Consider the following 8,856-nt stretch of genomic DNA (forward strand, 5'->3'; position numbering starts at 1 on the left):
GGCATTACAATCCTTTTAGTTTATTGCAAACATATATATTTTTTAAAGTGGATTCACTTTATTTATTTTTTGGCTGCGCTGCAGGATTTGTCAGAAGACAAACAGTAAGTTGTGAGTTCCATTTTGCCCAACTACTTTTTTCTTCACACCCTGGAGAATCTGGTGTCTGGAACTGCAGAGACATCATCATGTTACCACCCCTTCTCCTCTCAGGTTGAATCCACTGTGACAGAACACTCATGTCCTTAAGAGGCAAGGCCTAGCAAATAGCCTCTCACAAATCCACTGAACATCACAATGTCCTGTTTGATAAATTCTGTTGCTGCTTCAATTATATTGCTGATTTCAGGTGCTGCTTTATTTGCTCATTTCTGAATCAGGTCTTCCTCCTTTCTTTATATCTTTTTTCAACTCTGTCCCAGTTCATTTGCACATAGTTACTTTGACTGGTAAATCTGAAGAAGATGGCCAGCAGCCTACTGTCGCTGTAAGTTTTCCAACCTTCTGGAACAAAAATCCTGCACAATGGCCAGTGCAATCTGGATGGCTACTGAGTATTGTTCTACCGGAAGTGCCACACTATGGCCAAGCATAGATTCTACCAGCGGTGTCTTCATGTATACTGAGTTAGGTCCAATATGAATCATCATCACTTTCATATTCAGGTGAGAGAGATCCCATCTAGACTGGCCTGGCCTTGGAATCCAGAACCAAGTGAAGAGGACTCAGCTGTCAAAGGGGGGCAAAGAGGGCCTGGGGTTGGAAGAAAGGGTCATAGACGCAGAAGTAAGCACTTCATGAAAACTAAGCAAATGGTATTTCTAGGTAAATCAGTCTTTCTGTGCTGGACTAATTAAAAGAACTTCACAGCTCTCTATCCCCAACCTTTCTCACCCTCTGGAATTGAGGGCTTTTACTGCTTCCCCCATTATTTTTTTAACTAAGTAATGAATAGTATTTTATTATTATTATTTTTTTTTTGGCTGCATGGCATGGCATACATGATCTTTTCTCCCTGATCAGGGATTGAACCTGTGCTCCCTGAAGTAGAAGCATGGAGTCTTCACCACCGGACCCCCAAGTAAGTCCGTGAAGAGTATTTTATAGATAAGAAAACTTTAGCCTCAGCAGGATAAATTTGAGGACAGTTCCAATAGCTAGTTTCCCAGAGATGCACTTGAAGTGGTCCTTACAGTTTTTGCAAACTAGAATACCTGATAGTGTTTATCAGTGCAACACGTCAGGTGCAGTGTAAAAGTATGGGTACTGAAAAAGTAATATTGACCCTAACTATGCATTCACGCACAGGCATTTACAGATTTTTACTGTCTTTGAAGTAAAAGATAGATTCTCTGAGTCTGATCAATGTCAGCCTCTTGAGATGCACTAAAATGAAATTCAGAAAAAGTTGAATAACTTAAACTACTCTGGAGTTACAGACAACTGAAGTAGAAAGCCTCTTAAGCAATGTGAGAGAAGAAAAAAGGGGCAAAAATCTACCTCCTAGCTTGGGTTGTAGAACTCATGTTTTTAGGAGTTGGGAGAAAAGAAACTTTGGAGCAGGTGTTTCATGTGACAGATCATTAGATCTGTTATCCAGGTCTGTATTAGATCTGTAGAGTATCTATTGAGATACTACAGATGAGGAAAGATGTTAAGTGTATTTGCTTTGTATCATCAATGGAGATTTTTTGCTGCCTCTGAAAGCTTGCTGTCAAGATTTAATTTAATATTTAATTAATTTCCTCTCTGCCGATCTGTGATTTCCCTTAATGCCATTTCCTTAATGCCATTTCCCTTAATGCCATTTCCTTTTCTAGAGAGATCACAGATTACTGTAAATTATTTGTGTTCAGTGAGGATGGGCATAACGGTAGTAATAATGAGAACAAGAATAGTGACTGGCCATTTATACATAAAATGAATTCTGTTAGAAACAGCTATAAATATTGTACCAGCGTTATTAATTGGCTTAATAAGATCAATTGGCATGATAAGATCTAAGTTATTTATTATAAATAAAATGAATAAAAATTCACTAGTCAGCAATAGATATTAGTATTTTTCTTTTTTAAAAATCTCTTCTTTGCTAGCCCTAAGTGCTTTATTTCTTAGGGGTCTAATATTGACTTCACTAGTCTTAGTGGAGTTACCAGCTTGTGGCTGAATCACGCTCACTCTAGTATTCAGACATGGTTTGACACATCTAAATTAGGGTGAGGAAGATTATTCCAGAATATCGAGGCTCTCTTTTGTCAGGAATGGGGGATGGGGACTTATTCTGAATAAAGAGGAAGTGAAGACTGGAAAGGTTACTTGGTCAACAGAGAGAAAAGATTAGCCTGAAAATAGAAACTGTCATTCCCAACATTCTCAAGCTCAGACTACATGAACATATGAATACTTGGCACTAAGTAAATGGTTATAAAAAAACACATCTAATTCCCAGTCTGTAATCTACCAGTGACATTAAAAAATAAGATACCACCACTGGTGATGATGTAAGTGTTGTTTTCGAGAAGGGCTGCTAGTACAGCTTATGATAGCATCTTAATAAACAAAATATTAGTTTTGAGTTGTAATGAGGATTAAAACTTAGATTGAGAATCAAGCTTCTCTGCATATATGTATGTATAAGGAAAATCTATTTTTCCTTAAAACACCTGCATTGTATCACTTTAGAGGTAAAGGATGGTTTTCTCCCTTCTTAAATCTCCTCTTGATAAATATATTTTCATTGGAAGATGTTTTAAGTAGTTCCTCATCTAAGTGGAAAGATTACAGGTACCATAACAGGGAATCTTCAAGAATATAAGGAAAATATTTTAGTCAGAATCAGTTCTTACATGAGATGATATCAAGTCACTAGTTAATTTCTAGAAAGAATAAATGCCATGGGCATAGAAAAATAGGAACTGATGAATAAGAAAGGCAATCTTCATCAAGGTTTGTTTCTTGGAATATGTATAGCTAGAACCTGTATGACACTTTTCGTTTTATTTTAATTGCTAATACAATTTTTCTATATTTTAAAAATTGATATTGTTCATATTAAGAACATTTATTTGAAATGTCTTACATAGCATTCTAACACATCCTGAAACAGTGTAGTTTTTCTTTAGCTGCTGTACTACCTCTCTACCCTCCCTCAATAAAACACACAAAACACCATACTACAACCTTAATACTTTAAAATTTTTTAAAAAACTCTAAAATTACGCTCAAATAATTATTTAACCAATAAAAATAACATTATTTTATGAGACTCATTTTAGGGAGTATTAGTTATTATCTTGTAATTCTACATTTTTTCTCATTCTTCCCTTCCATTTTATTTCCGCTCTTCTTTTAGCATACCTTCATACGTCTGTCATCATTTTGCTCACGAGAAAAAAAGGTGGCATTTTTAAGTATCAAGTAATATGTGTTATAGCTTTGCTAAACATTTCACCACCAGTTTGTTGCAAGAGATTTATACATCAGATTTTCATTAAAAAAGAGAAAGAATCAACACCATATGTTGTGCTAAATCCTATGCAGCTGCTGCTACAGCAGCCTAATAATGTGTGAACTAGAAGGCATTCAGTACTCTGTGTGATATACAGGACTGTAACTTCTTTCAAATGTTGTGATTTTTTTTAATATTAAGATTAAAATCTAAGAAAACATGGTAAAATGGAATAACTTAGAAGTGTTAACATTTATTTTATAGAAAAGAGAGTTGCTAAATGGGTATCTATAACTGAAATTAAAATACCCAAGTACTCTTGAAATTGAAATAGAAAAGCAGGCTCAAACAAGAATGTTGTATATTAATGCAGCTCCTCTTATAATCTGAACTTCATTGCAATGTACTTTTGCCTAAATATCAATCTAGTTGGCATTTTTATTACAATTCTGCAAATGGAAAGAGAGCAAATGAACCATTTACTGCCTTTATTTTCTAAGTATAATCATGTTTCTGTTTTCCATTCAATGATAGTCAAGTCTTTTCCACTCCAACATAAAACATTCTTGAGTGTTAGTGATCAGTCATGGTAAGAGGTTGATATTGTACCCCATGCTCATTTATATTACAATGTACAGAATGTCAGAATCAGTTATTTATAAACTTTAGTTGAGAGGTCAGGAAATAATACCCTAATGTAAAACTGTGCATATTTTAAATAATATTTATGGGCCAACCACATATGAGATATAAACACTACCCTACATATACATCTTAAATTTATTAGATTTGAAGTAACAACACTGAAGGAGGAAAATCATTTTTAAAAGCACCATAAAGCAAGACAGTAATTTCCTTCTTAAGTGTGCTTTTTTTAGATTTGTTTTTTATTGAGGTAATGTCAGTTTATGACATTATGTAAGTTCCATGTGTACAACATGATATTATCTACTTCTGCATACTTTTCAACATGTTCACCACCAAAAATGTAGTTTCTGTCCGTCACCATACAGCTGATCCCATTAAATGTGCATCTGCACATGGAAATTACATGCTTCTCTTTCATTGAAAAGAAACACCTCATGATAATGATGATTAATTTTCCTATGTTAATATAAATTTGCATTATTTCTGCATGTATCATGATAGAACAGAATGAGTTCATGAATTAGTGTGAAAAAATGTTTCCTTGCTATAGAAATAAGACAGGTGGCTATTTTCCATCTAGTATAAGGACATTATAAGAGCAATCTATAGACCAATATTCTTAATGAATATAGACAAAGAATGTTCAAAAAATACTCGGAAAAAATGAATCCAACAATATATAAAAATAAGTATATACGGCTAAATGGGCTTCATCCAGAGAATGCATTGGCAGTTTTATACGTAAAAACTATCGATATAATATACTCTATTAATAGATTAAATGACACACAGCACATGATCATCTCTGATACTGATATAGTAGGATATTCACAGTATATTCACTATTTAATGCCTACTAGGATGACTAAAGTCAAAAGGACAGATCATAAAACTAGCTGGCCAGGATGTTGAGAAATTGGTGGTAGGAATGTAAAATGATATAGACTCCATGGGAAATAGTTCAGCTGTTTCTCAAAATGTTAAAAATAGAGATACCATATAATCCAGAAATTCCCCTCCTTGGTATTTTCATATGTATATACCTATGAATAATAAAAACATATGTCTACCATAACTTCTCTTCACTTTTTCACAGCAGCATGGTTTATTAATAGACAAAAAGTAGAAATAATCTAAATGTCCATCAACTGATAAATGAGCAAATAAAATGTGTTATATCCATACAATGAAATATTATTCATTGTAAGAATTAAGTAATGATACATGCTACAATATAGAAAAACCTTGTAAATTTTATTCCAGATATAAAAAGACATCCACAGATACGACATATTGTATGAGTCCATTTATACAGCATAATTAAATTAGTAATTCACAAAAAGGGGCATATTAAAATATTCAAGTGTACAGAAACTAAACAATTCACTTACAAATAACACTTGGGACAAAAAAATACTCAGGAAAATAGAAAATATTTTAATGAGTAAATATGGAAACACAGTAAATCAAAATTTGTTCAATATAGCTAAAACAGTCTTGAGATATGTGTCTTTAAGTATTTATATTAGGAAAAAAAAGAATTATGAATACAATGACTTAAATTATTCCCTTAAGATGCTGGAAAAAGAAAATCAAATTAAACCCAAAAAAAGTAGAAGAGAGAAAATTAGAAAGGTGAGAGTTGAAATTAATAAAATAAGATAATTGTACCTATAATAATTAACAATAATAATTAGATTAAAATTTTAAAGAGAAAATGCAATAAAATAAAAATCTATGAACTCAAAATAAATTTCATTAATTGATTTCTATGATAGACTATTGATGGAATTCTCATCTTCATTTGTGTTCTTCCATCTCTGATGTTTCACCTTCTTTTAAAAGCTTACGTAATTAGGTCAGCCACACAAGAATAATCTCCCTTCTGCATAACACACAGTTAGCTTATTAGTAAACTAATCACAGAAGTGATATCCCATTATATTCCAGACTACACCCACACTCAAGAGAAGGAGATTATATAAGTCATTTACACTACAGTGCAGGGATCTTAGGGGAATATCTTAGAATCTTCTCTATCACATGATTAGAGTATACAGACCTGAGGGAATTCCCTGGTGGTCCAGTGGTTAGGACTCTGGGCTTCCACTGCAGCGGGCCTGGGTTCAATCCCTGGTCAGGGAACTAAAATCCTGACAGCCGCATGGCACAGCCGAAAAAAAACAAAAACAACAACAACAAAAAAAACAGGTATGAATTACCATGATTAGTTGTGTACTTATTTTGTGTGCTATTTCCATAGTTTACATTAATCATTAAAAAAATTATTTTTAAGTATTCTTGAAGCATTAAAAATGAGCTACTGGGCTTCTCTGGTGGTGCAGTGGTTGAGAGTCCGCCTGCTGATGCAGGGGACGCGGGTTTGTGCCCCAGTCCGGGAAGATCCCACATGTCACGGAGCGGCTGGGCCTGTGAGCCATGGCCGCTGAGCCTGCGCGTCCGGAGCCTGTGCTCTGCAACGGGAGAGGCCCCAGCAGTGAGAGGTCCGTGTACTGAAAAAAAAAAAAAAAAAAAAGAGCTACTGTTTTAGGGGGTACACTAATTTTGTTAAACATTTTAGTCTAGAAGCCTCCTTCATCTTTGCTTCTAGTAGCAACTCCCAAAGGAAATCACTATCCTGATTTCTGACAATATAGATTATTTCTCTCAGGCAATTTTGAAAATCAGTTCTGGAATTAGTCTTTCCAGTTTTTATCTTTACATCTTTCCTTCTTTTCCATTGCTTCAAAATTGACATCTCATCCTCCTCCCACAAACAATACAACAACAACAAAATATATATATTTCCTTAGAGAAACTGAATGATTCTTAGAATTAGGAGGGGAGCAATGTTATTTACCAGCAGAGTGTTACAACGATCTGCCCCAGCGCCATTCCTTACCCCAGCATGCATTTCATTAAGAGTTTGCTATGTCAAATAAGTACAAAAATATTGAGAGTGCAGATAGCATGTGGAAGGTCATCGTTGTTGCTTGTTTATTTTTCTGCACTTGTTGCCTTTTCTACTGATATAGAGAAACTGACAGAAAAATCTAGTCTCTAACACCATTTACATGTTTACAAATTTGATGATAAGCTTAATTTTATAATAAATATTATTTTTTCTTGAGTTTCCATCTACATGCCACTCAACAGCATTTGGCCTTTACTTCGTATTTTCAGAGGAGTCATTATTACTAAATTTTGTGGGGTTTAATATGTTCCTTTGACATCCATAAATCTAGCTTCAATAATAAACATTAGAAAGAGGCAGATGGAAAAAACAAGAGAATAAATTTAAAAAATTGAAAAAGAGCAAAAAGTTGCAAAATAGGGAAAATAAGAAAGAAGAAAGGTCTATACTGCCTGAAAAAAATCAGTTGTATTTGAGTGTTATTAATGTCATAGTAGATATTTTATGTATTGATTAATTTAATTCATGACTAAAATTAATAATTTTTTATCTTTTCAAATATCCTGGTGTTCCACTGGGCTTATCAAAACCCAGTATTTATTTTACTATTCCTAAATCCAGGCATTAAAAATTACAAGTTAATTCTGTTAAAAATGTGTCCTTGTATCTTGTTAATGGTTATTTAGGAGGCTTTACAACATGAAATTTTATGTTAATACTAAAATAGATTTCTACTATGTGAAGATACCCAAATTTAGTGCAGTGCACAAAGTTTTATGAGATATTTCCTGTTATGCTCTGCCAATATATGCAGTTTATGATTTTTAATTTATTTTTCATGATATTTATGATTTTTTATTCATTTAAAACATTTTTCCTTTTCAATTTGATTAGTTTTACAGCTATTCACTAGTCTCTTCTCAGTCTTTCTCCCTTTCATTTGTTCTTTCTTTCTTTCCTCTTTTTAATTTTCTGACTATGTCATTATTGCAATTTTTCATTTTGATCTTGTAGTCTATTTGGCCATACAAACTCTAGAGCTTCTCATAGGAGTGAATGAAACCTCTATTTCAACTACATCAAGGTTCAAACTGTCATTGTTTCCTTTCCTTTATGGCAATTGTGACTAAGAGCACCGTCTGTTACATCTCATGCAAATAAATGTCTCTGATTTGGTTTCCAGAGGACCTCAATCCAGCATAGTTTTTAATACATCAACTCCTTTCTTCCTATCTAACCTCTATCTTCCTATCTAACCTTCCTATCTAGCACAGATCATTGCTGTTCCTGACAACCAAACTTGCACTCTCTACTTCACGCTTCACCAGTTCTCACTGACAATCATTACGAAATTGAAAATGGGTACAAGGACATCATGTCTTTGCAGAAAGAATGCACATACCTCCAGCAGATGTTCCACTTGGAGCAGAGAGAAGGCAGGAGAGTCACTGTGAAACCATCCTCCCTAGTTCATTTTCTACAAATGAACACGTAAGAGGCTTCCAACTGTTAAATGCTTAAATCTAGTGGTATGAAGCCAAAATGGTGCAAGAAGTAATGCCTGCATCCCACCCACGTCTTTAAAAAACACTAAAAAGCTGGAATGGATAATAAATTCACAAATTTAAATGATAAAAAACTTAAAGAGGTTTACTTTATATCACGCTTGTGTCATTTGGAAGCAGAGTGAAAATCTACGATGACATATTTGAACTCAGAGAATTTCTACAGAATCTGCTTTCGTATATCCTCTTCTGAATTACATTTTGCATTAGGTTCCCATAGAAATCCTGAAATTTATAGTTTTATTACAATTGGTTTTTATGACCTTTACTATTATATCTAA

General features: G+C 33.7%; 1 pseudogene; it reads right to left on the reverse strand.

Annotated features, from left to right (window-relative positions):
* Positions 1-245: 245 nt before the first annotated feature.
* On the reverse strand, positions 246-681 carry LOC125960361 (FUN14 domain-containing protein 1-like; annotated as a pseudogene).
* Positions 682-8,856: the final 8,175 nt, after the last annotated feature.

Source organism: Orcinus orca, chromosome 11, assembly GCF_937001465.1.
Source record: "Orcinus orca chromosome 11, mOrcOrc1.1, whole genome shotgun sequence".
Taxonomy (NCBI): domain Eukaryota; kingdom Metazoa; phylum Chordata; class Mammalia; order Artiodactyla; family Delphinidae; genus Orcinus; species Orcinus orca.